The sequence below is a fragment of the Kryptolebias marmoratus genome, linkage group LG16, assembly GCF_001649575.2.
Source record: "Kryptolebias marmoratus isolate JLee-2015 linkage group LG16, ASM164957v2, whole genome shotgun sequence".
In the NCBI taxonomy this organism is placed as follows: domain Eukaryota; kingdom Metazoa; phylum Chordata; class Actinopteri; order Cyprinodontiformes; family Rivulidae; genus Kryptolebias; species Kryptolebias marmoratus.
The window spans coordinates 9,172,917-9,187,611 of record NC_051445.1 but is presented as its reverse complement, the minus strand read 5'-3'; the positions used below and the strand labels follow the sequence as shown (position 1 = coordinate 9,187,611).

The following is a 14,695-nucleotide window of genomic DNA, read 5'->3' as shown; positions in this document are numbered from 1 at the left end:
GCTTTCAGGGATTAAAGAGGAGCTGAAGGTGGAGGACAGAAAAAGGCCAGTGGACAGCTGAGGGGCGCCGCCCCCCCCATCAGATCAGCCTACCTGAAATCTGATCCATCTGTCCCCCAGTGTTCTCACAACAATAACACACACAATGGGTTAAACTTACATCATGACAGCTTAATATTCAGTTTAAAAATGTGACAAAATAAGAACTCTACAACACGTTTTTCTTCAAATTTATTAACCTACAATTAGGCAGCATGTGAATCCATTTGAACAGAGTCAAGTGGGTCTATAAATATCTATCCGAGGACCGTAGGTGTTACAATGTTGAGAGACCAAATTATCTGACTGGAACATGTTGCTGCTTCGCACATCCAGTCAGTGCCTCCAAAATATTCAACAAGCAAAACCAAACATGAACTAACAAACACAGCTATAATCTTAATACTAAAAGGTTTGATGCCAGGGAATGTTATTTATGAGAGAAAAATTTAATATAACACAAAGTCAACATGTCAAACTATGAAAATTATATATTTTTTCTTTTAAAGAAATACATGCTTTGAATTTTTTGTAGCCTGTCCTGGAAAAGGTGAAAACAGGAGCAAAACTAAATCCAATGGAAGTAAAGATTTAAACACGAAGACACCCTGGGATCTGTGTTTTGTAACGGGAGAACTTTGAGAGGCGACCTCAGCACTCTGATTATTCAGTGTCAGGATGTGTCGCCATGGTAACACAAACTCGAAACCAAAACTGAGCAGATTGGGATTTAGAATAAAAGATAAACACATTTAACGGCGTTGCTGTCCAACCAATCTGTAATCTTAGAAAATACAAAACAAGTTATCTTTTCTAAAAAAAAAAAAAATATTTATTTTATGTGTTTATTTTGACTTGATTGACTTCCTTCTTCCGGTCAAGATAAACACAACCTAAAACCAGAAAGTGTCACTACTAAAAGATTAAAAACAAAAAGAGAACTTTTCATGTTGTTGCAGCATAAAATTAAGACGTCAGACATCTTTCTCAGGGAGTTCATGACTTGTTTATTTCAGCAACACAAAGAGTAAAACCTGGAGGATTGCATCATCTATGGAAAAAACTTTAAAGCATTTTGAAAACAATAAAAAAAAAAATCATAGGTCCAAACTGTTGAGCTTGTGAAATCCTACATTCAGCAAGAATAGAAAAACTGCCACCCAGCAGTAAACAATCCTCACATAACTTTTTAAAACAAACTTAACAAACTATAGAGTTTTTCCTTAAAGCATATGAAATTTTGTTTTCCAGTAGCTCATTTGGAAATTATTTACTTTTTCCTCTCCATTAAATCCTCCTCAGAGCTCTAGCTTTTTGGAAACGTGGTTCCGTAGCATTCTTATGCTAATACATTTATGAATGTAGTAATCAGTGTTTTATTTGGGCACTGGTTAAGTGCAAGTTTGTTCCTATGTGGGCAGCTTTGTGTGTGACATTTAAATCCTCGGGAAGTCGTGACGCCCTTTGGTTTAAATGATTGTCAATATTTAATGCCAGCAGCTCTGGTTGCATCATTCTTCTGCACTTAGTGAATGACTCCCTGAAAGAGTCTCCAGCTCTTCTCACTGAAACAGCCAGGATGGACAACGTGTCCTCTAAACGTCTCCCTGAGCGACCTCAGAGCTTCTGGCTTTCCCACAAACTGTGTTATCTCTGCTCATAACTGCTTCCTGAGTTATTATCAGCAGCCAGCGGTGGACTCGGACGGGAAAACATCTTTCTTGTGCTGAGGTGTTAAGCGGAGGATAACAGCGGAGCAGGCGCAGAGAAGTGGCTGTTAAATAAAACGCCCTTCACCTTGTTATTGATCTGCAGAGTCATTCTCATGTCTCTCCTTCATCTTTTAGGCTTCATGTGTTTGTTTTAACAGAAGTAATGATCATTTTGGTAAAGCGCAGCAGCATGAGAGTCCTTTTACTTCATTCAGAATGTGTTTAGCTCTGGTCGTGATCCGAAAACCTGGGTGTAGCGTCCTTTGTCCTCCGGCAGTGCTGATGGCAGCGTTACAGCTGCAGGTGCACGGTTGCTTCACCTGGTTATGCATGAGCTCCACCTGGACAGAAGAGACAGATTTTAGCTTTACTCATCAGGCACACGTGTAAATGTGTTACAGCAAAGCAGAAAAATGAGCAGATTATGAAACCAGCCTCTGTGTTTTTCTCATACTTAGCAGTAATTCTGTATCATGATGATGATCAGACATTTTTAGTGACAATACTTGTGCTGATTTGGCATTAATCGAGGATTTCATTTAATGGTTAAGAACTTTTGTTAAATTCTTGAGATTCACCAGCAGCTTTTCACAAAAGACACAATTTGTTCCCCTTTCTTTCTCTTAATCTATAAAAAATACTAAAGAATAGAAGAGCTTGATGGGCAGAAATCAGTATTTTAGCCCCAACAGCTTGACATACGGAAGCTAATCAGCTGAAGGATTCATCTCTTAGATCTCATGTGTTCTTCAACCACTTCAACAAAAAAACGACAACCCTAAACTTCCCTCTGTGTCCGGGTTACTTCTCCCTGATTAGATTTAAAATCAGTCGACCAAAGCCAAGCTGCCGCTGAACAAGACATTTCAACTTCATGTTTTATAAAACTAAAACCATCTGCTGTTGGATAAATAGAGTTTAGCATCATATCAGAGATTTTATTTTTCTCCCTAATGAATTAAAACAGCTGAAAAGGCATTCTCCAGCTGTGATAATTCTAGATTTGTTCTTTCTGACAGGGGCTGTAGAGCTAATCGGGTTAATGTGTGTGTGTGTGTGTTTCCACATGTTTGCCTGCCAGGATGCATCCAGATGTCCGCCTCACTTTGATCAAACCTGCAGCCATACTAACAGTTTTCCGACATTTTCATGGAAACTATTTATATTCTGCAGCTGAAAGGTTTTCTGGACTTTCAACATTTGGACTTCAGACTGTCCTCTGTCCGTCTTTCGTCCGGCTCTCCCGATGACATGAATGGCGGGTGGTTTCCTGTTATATTACCAGTTTAAATAGAAATGTGACGACCCCTGCAGCTTTGCCAGGAATGAGGCGTTAACTTGTCGGTACATTTACGTCCACAGTCATTTTTGCAAACTGCGTATGTTGGCGTGCGTAACCTTGGGAGCTGTCTTGCCCTGAAGCATCATGGGACGGCTCAGAGGACAGAGAGATAACCACTCAGCCGTTTGGGTCACCCCAGTCAAACAAGCCCGGAGACTCTGCTGCCTAACGTTTTTCCCTTTTTATTCCCATCATCTTCTCATGTATAAGCACTGAAGATGGTCCGTTTGAAAATATGTTCAGTTTGACTCCAAGTTGTCTTGAAGTTGGTGCTGACTGCTGCCTGGGATGAGGGAGATAAAATTAAATCAATGCAAAAAGAAATTTAAAAAGAAAACAAAAAATACATAAATAAAGCAGAACAAAATAAAAAAAACAACATTTTAGAAAACACTGCAAAACAGAAGGCAGAAATTCAGAAAATACAAAACAAACAAATTCTAAATCTCCAAAAATTAAATCTCCTAAAAAGATATATACTTTAAGGCAACAACAAAACAAAATAGGTAAGATGTGTTATATAGAATATTAATGTTCAAAAATGCAACATAGTTTCTATTTTACTTAAATGAATATAAAAATTGTGGACATTTTGTTTTGTTTTGTGAAATGTAGCTGTATTTCCTGTTGGTGTGTGTGTGTGTGTATGTGTGTGTGTGGGCGGGGGGTTGCTGGTATGTGTCTGTAAATTCTGCCACTTCTGGAGACAAACCAATTTAAAATGGCTGCCACAGCCAACTATTAAAAAACACAAAAATGTTTATAAATCAATCAGTTTTAGAGACACAGAGCTAAAATTCGGTGTGGTAGTAGCTGAGACTGATCCCCAACATTTACCAGATTGCACAAGATGTTTGTTTAAAACTTTAGCATTAACTTTTGCAGTCTGCTCTTTTTGTCTGTTAAAAAATATCTCATGAGCCACTGGACCGATTTTACTAAAACCTTCAGAAAAATATCATTGAATCCAATTCAAAATGGCCACCACAACTAATCAAACTTAGCCAACACAAAAATGGGTATAACTTCATTAATAATAATTTAACAGCTATTTAGCTAAAGTCTGATGTGGTTGTGTCAGGGAGTGAAACATCTCACAGTATTAGAAGTTGGATCCAAACGGCTACAACTCATTTCATTCCTCCACATAAGATGACTTTAGTCTAAAACTCTGGCATCCTTTAAGGAATGCTAGGCCTTCAGTTTTTATATAAGTTGTTGTTTTCTCTGTCTGTGCTGTCCAATATTGCTGTTGTTTGTGCTGCAGGGCTTCTATAAGCAGCAGCGCAGCTTCTTGTCTCATGTGAGCTGGAACAGTTTAATAAAAGTTGTGCTCAGATGATCATTTGATGAAAGGCTGTGTCTCGGTGTTGAAAAATGGTTTCTGGGAAAATGGTTGACAGGTGCATTTCTGCAGATCCAGTCCACTGGTCTGCAGAGGAGCTTCCCCCCATCCCCCCTCTCTCACACACACACACACGCAGACACACACAGACACACCCTAGCAGCTCAGTTTGCAAGGGAAATTGCTGGTTGTGGTGTTACATCCCTCATTAGTAGCCGAGCAGCAGGGAGGTGAAACATGGTCAGAATCTAAAGGCACACAGCTAAAGTTCAGCCTTAATGAGATGAACGGACCGAGCTCGTCTCACACAATAAGATGGATTTTATAATTTTCTTTAAGAGGAAGGAGTCAGTGGGCTGTTTAAAGACATTTGCATGAATCATCATATTCTTCTCTTCATCGTGACTCAAAATGAGGCTTTTTCTAAACTGTATAAAAATCTTGTGCTGAGGATTTGTGGAAAAAAAAATATGTAACGAGATGAGGACTGACATGGCGTCTTCCCACGTTTGGGGTCATTTTATTGATTTCTCAGCAGCAGCTATCGTTTCCATATTGGATTAACTTTTCGCTCTTTGGAATCTGCTGAATAATGAGCTGCTTCTTCACAAACCTGCCATGCAGATAACGTGACTCAACTGCCTCTAACTGTATTCGTGACTGCACTCAGAGAGAGGGGGAAAAAAAAAGAGAAAGGAAGAGTGGCCAGTGAAGAACCAATTACACTTACACACACTCCCACCAGGAGGACAGAGTCTGTGAGAGTCAGTAACGAGCACACAGCAGCCTCTTTCTGCCAGAACAGGGTGGAAGATAAGGACATGGATGGACATCCAGTGGACAGTCCTATAGGCCATGAGACACACACACACACACACACACAGAGTGTGTGTGTGAGAGAGAGAGAGAAGACAAATGAAGCACTAAAATTAGCAGACAGAGAACAGGTACTGTTCTTTTTCTGCAATCTTTTAACTTTTACATGTTTGAGTAAGTAGTCCAGGATGGGAGAGGACCCACGACGGATGTAGGTGCAGAGATAACAAAAACATTGCTGAGGTTGCCTGATTATCATAATGTAGGACCAGCACTCCATCACACTGACTCATTGGGCACAGCAGCAGCAGCAGCAGAGGACTACAGTCTCACACACACACACACACACACACAAACTGGGTCACATGTTCTGGGTGCGAATCTGCTGACGTACACAACATATTAAGACACACTACGGTTGTATTCCTCTGCCTCGGCTCTGCCCGTTGCAGAGGAATTTAATCACTGCCCTTTTGCTTGAAGTAAGGTCACGAAAGCACGATTTCAACTATTTTTATCCAACATGGCGGAGACTTAAAGCAGGTGCAGCTGTAAAATCTACTAAATCTGGATGAGGATCGCTACCATTAAAATTGAAGGACACAGATTAGATTTTTTGTATCGTTTTTCTTTGACAAAGAACAAGACACAAACTCTGTCATCCAGGAAACCCAGGGCTCCACATGAGGCATCTGATCAGAGAGAACTCCAAACAAACTAACCTCAGGTCACGCTTGTCAATTTTGCTGAATACTCCTTTTTCTAAAGAATTTTGCATGACAACAGGAGTAACTTACTGGAATGAATAGGATATGCAAACAGCCTTAAGATGTTAGCTCAGCATAAACACTGTAAACAAAGCCTGTCTGCTTCTTCTTCTAAAATTATTCAGCTACCTATAAGCTAACTTGGTACTCGGGTGCAAAACCACATAGTAAAATATCACCAACTGTATTTTAGATAGTTTATTTTTAAAAATTTAAACTAAGAAAATGACCCTTGCAAAAGTATCCACCCCTCCTGGAAATCTTTGTTTTGTTGCTTGAAAATCTGTAATATAATTGGATTTTTAATTTGATTAAAAGCAATAATTCTACAAAATGGACTTAAGATTAATGAAGTTAAAAGAGGCAAATTTACCACCTCTCATCATGCTGAGAACACTATTCATCCTCATCCTCCTCATCATCATCAACTTTATTTATAAAGCGCTTTAGCACCAGTCACAGCTGAGACAAAGTGCTGAACATCAGTAATAAAGAAGATAAAAGAAAGAACTGATGGTAAATGAATCCACTGGAACCTCACAGAAACATCTCTTAGCTAAAGGATGACATCAAACAAAGTCTTCCTTATTAAAGTCTGCATCTGAATCTCAGCCCTATTATTCCATCATTCTTTCATCATTTTCAGAGAATCTCTTCTGCGGTGCAGGAATGTGACATGATGTTGATTTAATCTGAACAGGGTGGGAGAGTTTGGCAGAACAATTTGGCTGAACTTTTAATCCTCTTACGCTCCTCAACTATCTCTCATTAATCTGTCTGCATCTTCTTTTTTTATTCCATCTGTCTGTTTTGTGTTGGGGTAAATTGCTTTTGTGTTACAGATAAATATAGTTCACATCGTGCTGTGATTCAAAAAAAAAAAAAAAAGAGTTTTTCTTTTATTTTTTGCGTTCTTTCTCTACCAGCCTCTCGTTTCCTTTCTTCAGCTCTGAGTCCTCCCTTCTCTCCTCATCCTTCCGGGCCCCCCTGCAAGGTCGTTCCCAAGGACGGCCTGCTTCCAGCATCCCCTGCCTGATTGGCCGATGGGCATTAAAGGGCCGGTTCCCCCGTGGAGCACATGGCGTGAGTCCAGCTCTGCTACAACGCCGTCATGGTTCCCATCACTCCTGAAGCTGCTTACTGTACTCGCCTCGAACACATCAGTTATCTCAAAGGCAACGTGGCAGGAGATGCCGACAAGATTTCTTACACATTCACATCTATAAACCATCCTTTCTCCAAAATTGGGTTGGGGATACTTCCTCAATGCCACATTTGTCAAGGGTGACAGAAGACGCTCGCCTGCAAATACGCCAATGCACACAGGCGGAAGAAAATAAAAAAAAAAAGCTTGACCCACGCTGACAGATAACCAGCAGAGTCTGAAATAAGCAAACTTTTCCCCTAACAATAAGCAAGCAGGACACACTACAAGCTTAGCAGACCGAAAAAACCACAAAGGAAGCGGTTTCAAAGCAGACGGACAGTCAGCAAAATGACCACCGCACAGAAGAAATTTAGTCCAGTGTGCTGTCTGCAGTCAAAAGAGGATCCGAGGACGACTGATGAAATATAATAAGGGAAAAGTAATGAAAAGATTTTTAAAAATAGAAAGAAAAAGAGCACTACTTAATGGGCTTTACAGAGTCCAGGTCTTCTAGGTGAAAAGCTTTTCTTCTAACAGCACTAAAACACCATTTTCTCTTCTTCTGTTTGACCTCACTTACAAAGTAATGTGACTCTAAAGCATTTTATACAAATTACTGCAGTTTTTAAAAGAACGTTATCACATAAATGCAACTGGATTATAAGATTAGATTTAAAAGGTACAGTATGTACATTATAAGAAAGACTAAAAGGAGATGCAGTTAGAGAGGACAGGGAGGGAGTTACAGTGAGGACAGAGGACGCTGAGGACAGAGTTAGATGGAGGAGGAGGACTCGCTGTGGCGACCCCTGAAAAGGGAACAGCCAAAAGAAAATATATATTATAAAAAAAGAAGGTGCAATGTTACAGAAACTTTCAGGAAACAAGAATTAGAAATCAACATAAATCGGACGTACTGGACAAAATCTGCTGCTAATGAATAAATCTGTTATTTGATTTGTGCCCTTTTTAACTAAAAGACCTTCAAAACCCTTTTAAAATTAAAGGTCTAGCATTCCCTGAACAAATTCACATCTCCTGCTGCCTTTTATGTCAGCGTTTTAGACTAAAGTCCTCTTACGCTGAGAAGTGACTGAGTTTATAGTCGTTTTAAGTAAAACGTGAAAACAATGTTGTGTAGTTTCATGTCACACTCAGAACGTGTGGTATGAATGACTCTCAGCTACCACGTCAGATTTTAGCACAACGTCTGTAAAACTGACTGAGTTAGAGCTGAGTTTGTGCTGGCTAATATTGATTAGATGTGGCGGCCATTTTGAATTAACCAGCTGTAGATCCTATGAGTGCTTTCTGAGAGTTTCGCTGAAATACATCCAGTGGTTCATGAGATATTTTACTATTGCTCCAGACAACTGAACACTCACACAGACAAAAAACACAATCCCCTTTGGTTTTCAGCGGTGGGCAATAACAGAATTGGAAACTTTAGAAAAATCGAAGCTGATATATAACAGAGGCAGAGGACCATCTGGCCGTATTAACAGGTTTTATATTGTTTGTTTAATCTGTCCGAAGTGAACAAACGTGGTGGTTTTATAGCAGGTTGTGTGTGAGTCACACTGTAGTAACTTCCTGGAATCTTGTTGTAACTGTGAGGTTGTGAAGCAGCAGCAGAGACTCTGGGAAGTTAAAGCTCCCATATGCCTCACTGAAGGTCACAAGCTGTACATTACTCTGGTAACAGGACTCTTCTGCTGCCTCGGTGCAGCGACAACTAACATTTCTACAGTTTGTTTTATAGTTTATGGCAACACCTTGAATTTCTCAAAACACGCGAGTTGAGAAACTGGAGGAAACGTCAAGCTTTAGTTCTGTCATCACGTATCAAAATAAGGCACTTTAACTACTGTAAGAACAACACAATGGAGTCCTAGAAATCACTGTTTAATTACTGCAAAGTGCTGAAAGGTGGGCGATAATGAAACGCTTGTCTGTGTGTGTTTGCTTGTCTGTTAGTAAGAAATCCCATGAACCACTGGACAGATTTTAATAAAACTAAAACAGTAATAATTGGATGTACATCTACAAGTGATTCACTTTTGAAGACAACCCAATTCAAGATGGCTGCCATAGCTAATTAACCTTAGAAAATTTAAAAAATGCTTATAACAGATATCTAGATAAATTCTGGTGTGGTAGTAGCTGAGACCCATTCTCAACACATACTTTAAGCACAAACAGACTGTGTGAGATTTCAGATTATGAACAGAAACTAAGAACTGCCTCGGAGCTAAATGTGTGCATGAGGATAGTGGTTTTGTTATTTACAAGTTTGTATTGAAGTATTTAGATAATAATGGGGGGAAAGAGGAAAAAAAGCACCATGAAACTACATATTATCAACAACTTGTCCTTAACTCTGCAGGATCCAGTAAATCCAGTTGGACAGAAAAAGCCACAAGTTAGACAAACAAAAGGAACCTCGAATGTTAATCAGCTGGTTGCATGTAAACTAATGTTTTTATTTCTTCATTCATTTGCATGTTCCTTCTTTCCTTGACCCACTTCTTCACCAGCTTTCATAAAAATCACTGTCTTCGGAATCTGGCCGGCCGTTAATGAAACAGACAAACAAATAAAAACAAACTCCTCTTTTAAAGACGTTATCAACCATCTGCACACGTGAAAACGTCCGAATCAGCAGAGGCCTGGTGAAAGCCATCAGGATCCAGAAAACATCGGCTACTGAGGAGAGCATGTTTACGTGTGGAAAGCAGCAAATGATGCCAAATTGTTTATTTCCCCAGTTCAATAATGCCTGATAGATTCTGTGCAAACGGCTGCACCCAGGAGGCTCCTTGGCTCTAAAATGAGGCGGTGGAGGATGTTGCTGTTTGGTACGCTCCCTCCTGCTGGTCTTAAGGTGCACACACCAAAATTTCCTGCTTTATTTTCCTGCTCATCATGCACTTTATCACTAAGGCTAAAAGGCAAACAAATAATACAGGAAATTGTACCTTCAGAGAAGGTATAAAAGATTTAAAATGATCAGAAAATGTGAACAGAATTAACTGTTTTTTATTTTATTTGAACAAACGTACAAGTTTTTGCCAAGATAAATGTGTAAATGTCTAATTATTGCCTGCCACAACAGGCAAAATGGTTTTGCCCGTGTCTCTGTATTTATTTGTCTGTTATGTTAGTAAAATATCAACAAGGATGGCTGCTACAGCAAAGCCGCTTTAGCTAACATTCGAATGGCTCAGTCAGGTTTACAAACACTGAGCTAAAATTTTAAGCGGTAGTAGCTGAGAATAATCTCCAACACATACTCTGGGTGCAAAGATGTCTTATTACTATACTTTATTATTGTTTTAGTCACATTTCTATTTAAATAAGGTTAACATAAAATCATGGATTCAGTCAGGTGCAAGAAATTCCCAGCTCATAACCTGATAAAGCCCCAAAAAACTCACCAATCAGTTTCTCTTGTGACAGTAAATACATCTGAATGAGCACAAATGGGTAAAGAGTCCTTATGAGAAACACAATGTTCCTTATAATTTAGCAGTTTGCAGCGAGGTTTTTTTTTTTTTTTTTCTGGCTACGGTTTGGTGACGCAGAGCTTTTCTGCAGCTGAGGTGCTGAAAGGACAGCAACCAGAGGAGGAAACGGAAGGAGAGAAAGAGGAGGATCAGGGCAGACAGAAAGGAGAGAAAAAAAGCTTTAGAACGGCCCGTTCAGAAGGGGGAAGTGACGTGCAGGGATTTACTGGTCATGTGTTGAAAAGTGGGAAGATAAAGTTATTTTGCCTGATGAACTGGGGAAGAAGTTTGATATCATTTCTAAGGGCATTGATTTTTGACAGCCCTCAGCTGTGTCCTGACAAATGCTCCAAAAGACCTCTTTATGTTGTGTGAGACTTTATTTCTTCATTTTGATTGGCTGCTTTTCTCTTTTTTTTACATTTCCTTTTTCCATCATTTTGTTTTTGACAAGCCATAAATGTACAGACAGCAATAAAATCATGATAAAGAGTTGCATTAGGACTCTTAATGTTCCAGGCATTTGTATCGTTTATGAAGGCTTGCTGGCATAGATTACTGGAACACTCAACCAGTATTGAGCCAAACTTAATTTATAGACAACATTTGTGCTTTTTCCTGCTATGGCAAAATGTAAAAGTCCATTCCAGAGTTAAAGATGTTCAAATTCTGCTTTCACAAGATGAAAAATGTGCCATCACAAAAACATGATAAATACTTTGATAAAATCTTTAAATTATTTTCATCTTTTATTGATTGTTTAAAACAAAAATAGTGAAATTAACATGCTAACAGCTAATGATATAATGACGGGACAGAGAGTCAAATAGCACCAACTTTGCCCCAGTATGAAAGCAAACGGTGGAGTTCACAGATCTGCTGTTTTCATACGCACAACCCAAATTCAAAAAAGACAGGGACATTGCATAAAATGTAAATAAAAACAACATGCAATGATTTGAAAATATAAGTGCCTGTTTTTTTTAGAAATTGCAGTTTATAAAGGGGCAAGCTGTTTTGATAGGTGCCTGTTTTATAAAATGTTTTATATCAAATGTTTAAGCTAAGAAACGTAACTGAGTTTTATGTCAGCAACACATCTCCAAAAAGTTAGGACTGAGGCAACAAAAGCCTGTAAAAGTAAGTAATGCTATTAGGAAACAGCTGGAGGAGCATTTTCTCACAAATCAGATCGATTGGCAACAAATCAGTAAGAAGACTGGGCCTAAAAAGGGCATTTTACAATGGCTGATTCTTTTAGATGTAAAGATGGGCAGAGGTTCATCAGTCTGCAAAAATACTGAATCTAAAAATAGTGGAACAATTACAAAATATAGTTCCTCAAGGGAAAACTGGTAAGACTTCTTATAATGTCATTAATGGATGTAAGGACAAAACTTAAAGTCAACACTGGATGTTCGTCATCTTTGGGCCCTAATGCAGCACTGCATTAAAAACAGGTCTTTCAGCTCTTTGTGGAAAAAAAAAAACAGGTTTGATTAGTTCAGATTAAAGTTCACTTTTTTAAAGTGTGTTATGTGGAACGGCCTCAGTTTGAAGAAGTAGAGTTTTATACAGACCTCATGGATGAGCTAACAGCTAGTCTGAGCGAAGCCCAGACCCGTGGAGGTTTGTTCCCGTCGTAAAACGAGTCGGTTAGTTTGTCAGTGTGGTTCGAATTCAACCTTATTTTTCCAAGCTGAGGCCGTTCAAAGAGCTTTCTGAAACAAGTAAGATATTAAATGTTCATAACCTTGCCACAGAATCCCATTTTTGCCCTCAGACAGATCTACACTACATTGACAGAGTCCTATTATTTTTTTCAACTTTTCTTACCTTTCCTGTCAATTTTCCTTTTGAAGCATCTGCCCTTACAACTCGTTTGCCTATAAATGATAACCAAACCATCTTGTTCTAAGTCCCAGAGAAATTTCCCACCCGCCCAGGCTCCGTCCTCCTTCATCCGTGTCTTACTTGTTTCTTGCCCACCTTATCCTCTTCCTTCCCTCCTTCCCTCCCCACCTCTCGTCTCACGCTTCATTTCTGTCATTCTCCGTGAGCCCATCTGCCTTTCAATCATCCATCCCTCTGCCATGCCAGGCCTCTCCTCTCTCTCTCTTTTTTTTTTTTTTTCTTCCTGTCCCTCACCTCCTCGTTTCTCTCTGTCCCTGCCTCTTTTTCTCAGTTCTCCCTGTTCTGGACACTGTGAGTGGAACACAGATTATGTCAGACATTTATAAAACCGGATTAGCCGGGATCACCTTCACACATGCACGCGCACAGACAAGCACAAATACTAATGAGTGCATGCATCCTTAAACAAACCGTAATTGTAGCTGCAGGTCTGTGAGGTTTACCGTTGCTCATCACAATGGGTTTGGACTGTAGGGACATTCATTTTACAAGAGAAAAATCTTTAAAATGATTATGTGATGCTGGCATTGTAAAGTAATTACAATCAGGGGAATGTTCTTTGTTCTTAGATTATTGTGGGGCATACATATCATACACAAGGATAGGCCTTTCTAAAAGTCACCTTGCAGCAAATCTGTGTAAAAAGGATCCATTTTAAGGCAAAATTTAAAGTCTAGAATTCTTTGAAGATATCTGTAAAACTGACTGAGTTGTAGCCATTTTTCTGTTTGCTAAAATCACTTTGCTGTGGCGACCATCTTAAATTGATTTTACTCCAATAGTGAATCCGTTTTAGAGATACTTATAATGGTTACTTTGTGAGAGTTTCATTAAAACCTGTTCAGCGGTTTATGAGATGATGTGCTAAAGCTACAAACAAATTAACACACACACACAGATAAAAACATTATCACCCTTTTGCCTTTAGCAGTGGGAGTCAAATATTATTAATACTGATTAACATTCATAGCATTCATATTTTTTCACCTAGAACTGCAAGCTGAGTCTATTTTTTCCAGCTTCACCTGACTTTTTTTGTAGTTTTGTGGGAGAAAAACACATTCAGACAAAACCTGGTAGCAGTCTTCTAAGAGCCAATTCTTTTACACCGAGGAAGCAAAAATAACCAGTTGTTTTTAATTAAATTGCCTGCTCAGCAAGCATGTATTGAGCATGAGCGTAATGTTAGATTGTACAGTCTGTGCTGTGAGGATACAGTGACACATGCTGCTCTATTTTAGTCTGAGAAACACATATGTTCCTCAAACCTGCACAGATACACAACTTATGATGCTAAGACCTTGTGACATACTACTTCTGTGCAGCTATGACTCATTCAGAACATGGTGTCATCATATTTTCCAGAATGACTGACAGTCCATACATGTCTCAGAGCTCTTGGTCAGCTGCTGTTAAAACCACGAAAATAAGCATTATTTAAAGGGGACCTATTATCCAAAATTCACTTTTTGCATATTTTTGTTCTTCTATTTGGGTATCTACTACTTCTGGAAACAGTCCAAGCTCCAAGAAAAAACACCCAGCTGTTTTTTAGCAATAAGTGTTTTCTGGTGGCTGCAAAACGACCTGTTTCAAAAACTTTGGGATTGTTGAATCAGAATCCCTGTTACCTAGCAACCCCAGGCCGAGCCCAGCCCCTCACCTAGCAACCCGAGTGGAGCTCCACCCACTTCATTACAAGAAGACCATCACCATAGTTCTGCTGGTTTTACTGCTTCACAGTGTTCTGTTGTTGGCTGTAATATAGAACATGTGTCTATATTGCCTGAGTCGGTTTTGGACACATCTATTGCAGCTATCCTACTTGACAAATGTCGGTTTGGAACCACCAAGTTCTCCTGTCCCAAAGTCAGAGTCCTCAGAGTTTGAATTAATAATGAAATAAATTTGTGTCAGATCCGCAGCGTTTAATCCTTCAGTGAGTTCCCTTTCAGTCGATTCACTCGGTACAACATATGTACTATGGGATATCACGCTCCCGCGTGTCCTGGCTGAAGACACCTTTAATCACGCCTTTAGGCAAATGACGTGATGACGACAAGTGACAGGCCCCGCCTGCACTATGTAACCGTCCGTCATCACAGTC

General features: G+C 39.4%; 1 long non-coding RNA gene across 5 annotated transcripts in view; it reads right to left on the bottom strand.

Moving 5' to 3' along the window:
• Positions 1 to 1,026: 1,026 nt before the first annotated feature.
• The window catches only part of LOC108235464, a 32,872-nt gene continuing 19,203 nt past the window's right edge, over positions 1,027 to 14,695 (bottom strand). For 3 of the 5 annotated variants that reach the window (XR_005234250.1, XR_001808572.3, XR_005234251.1), the window contains one exon: positions 1,027 to 3,376. This is a non-coding gene — a long non-coding RNA (uncharacterized LOC108235464). Of the gene's footprint in view, positions 3,377 to 5,168; positions 8,449 to 14,695 lie in introns of those variants that run through there. The other 2 variants (XR_001808573.3, XR_005234252.1) reach the window with 2 other exon arrangements.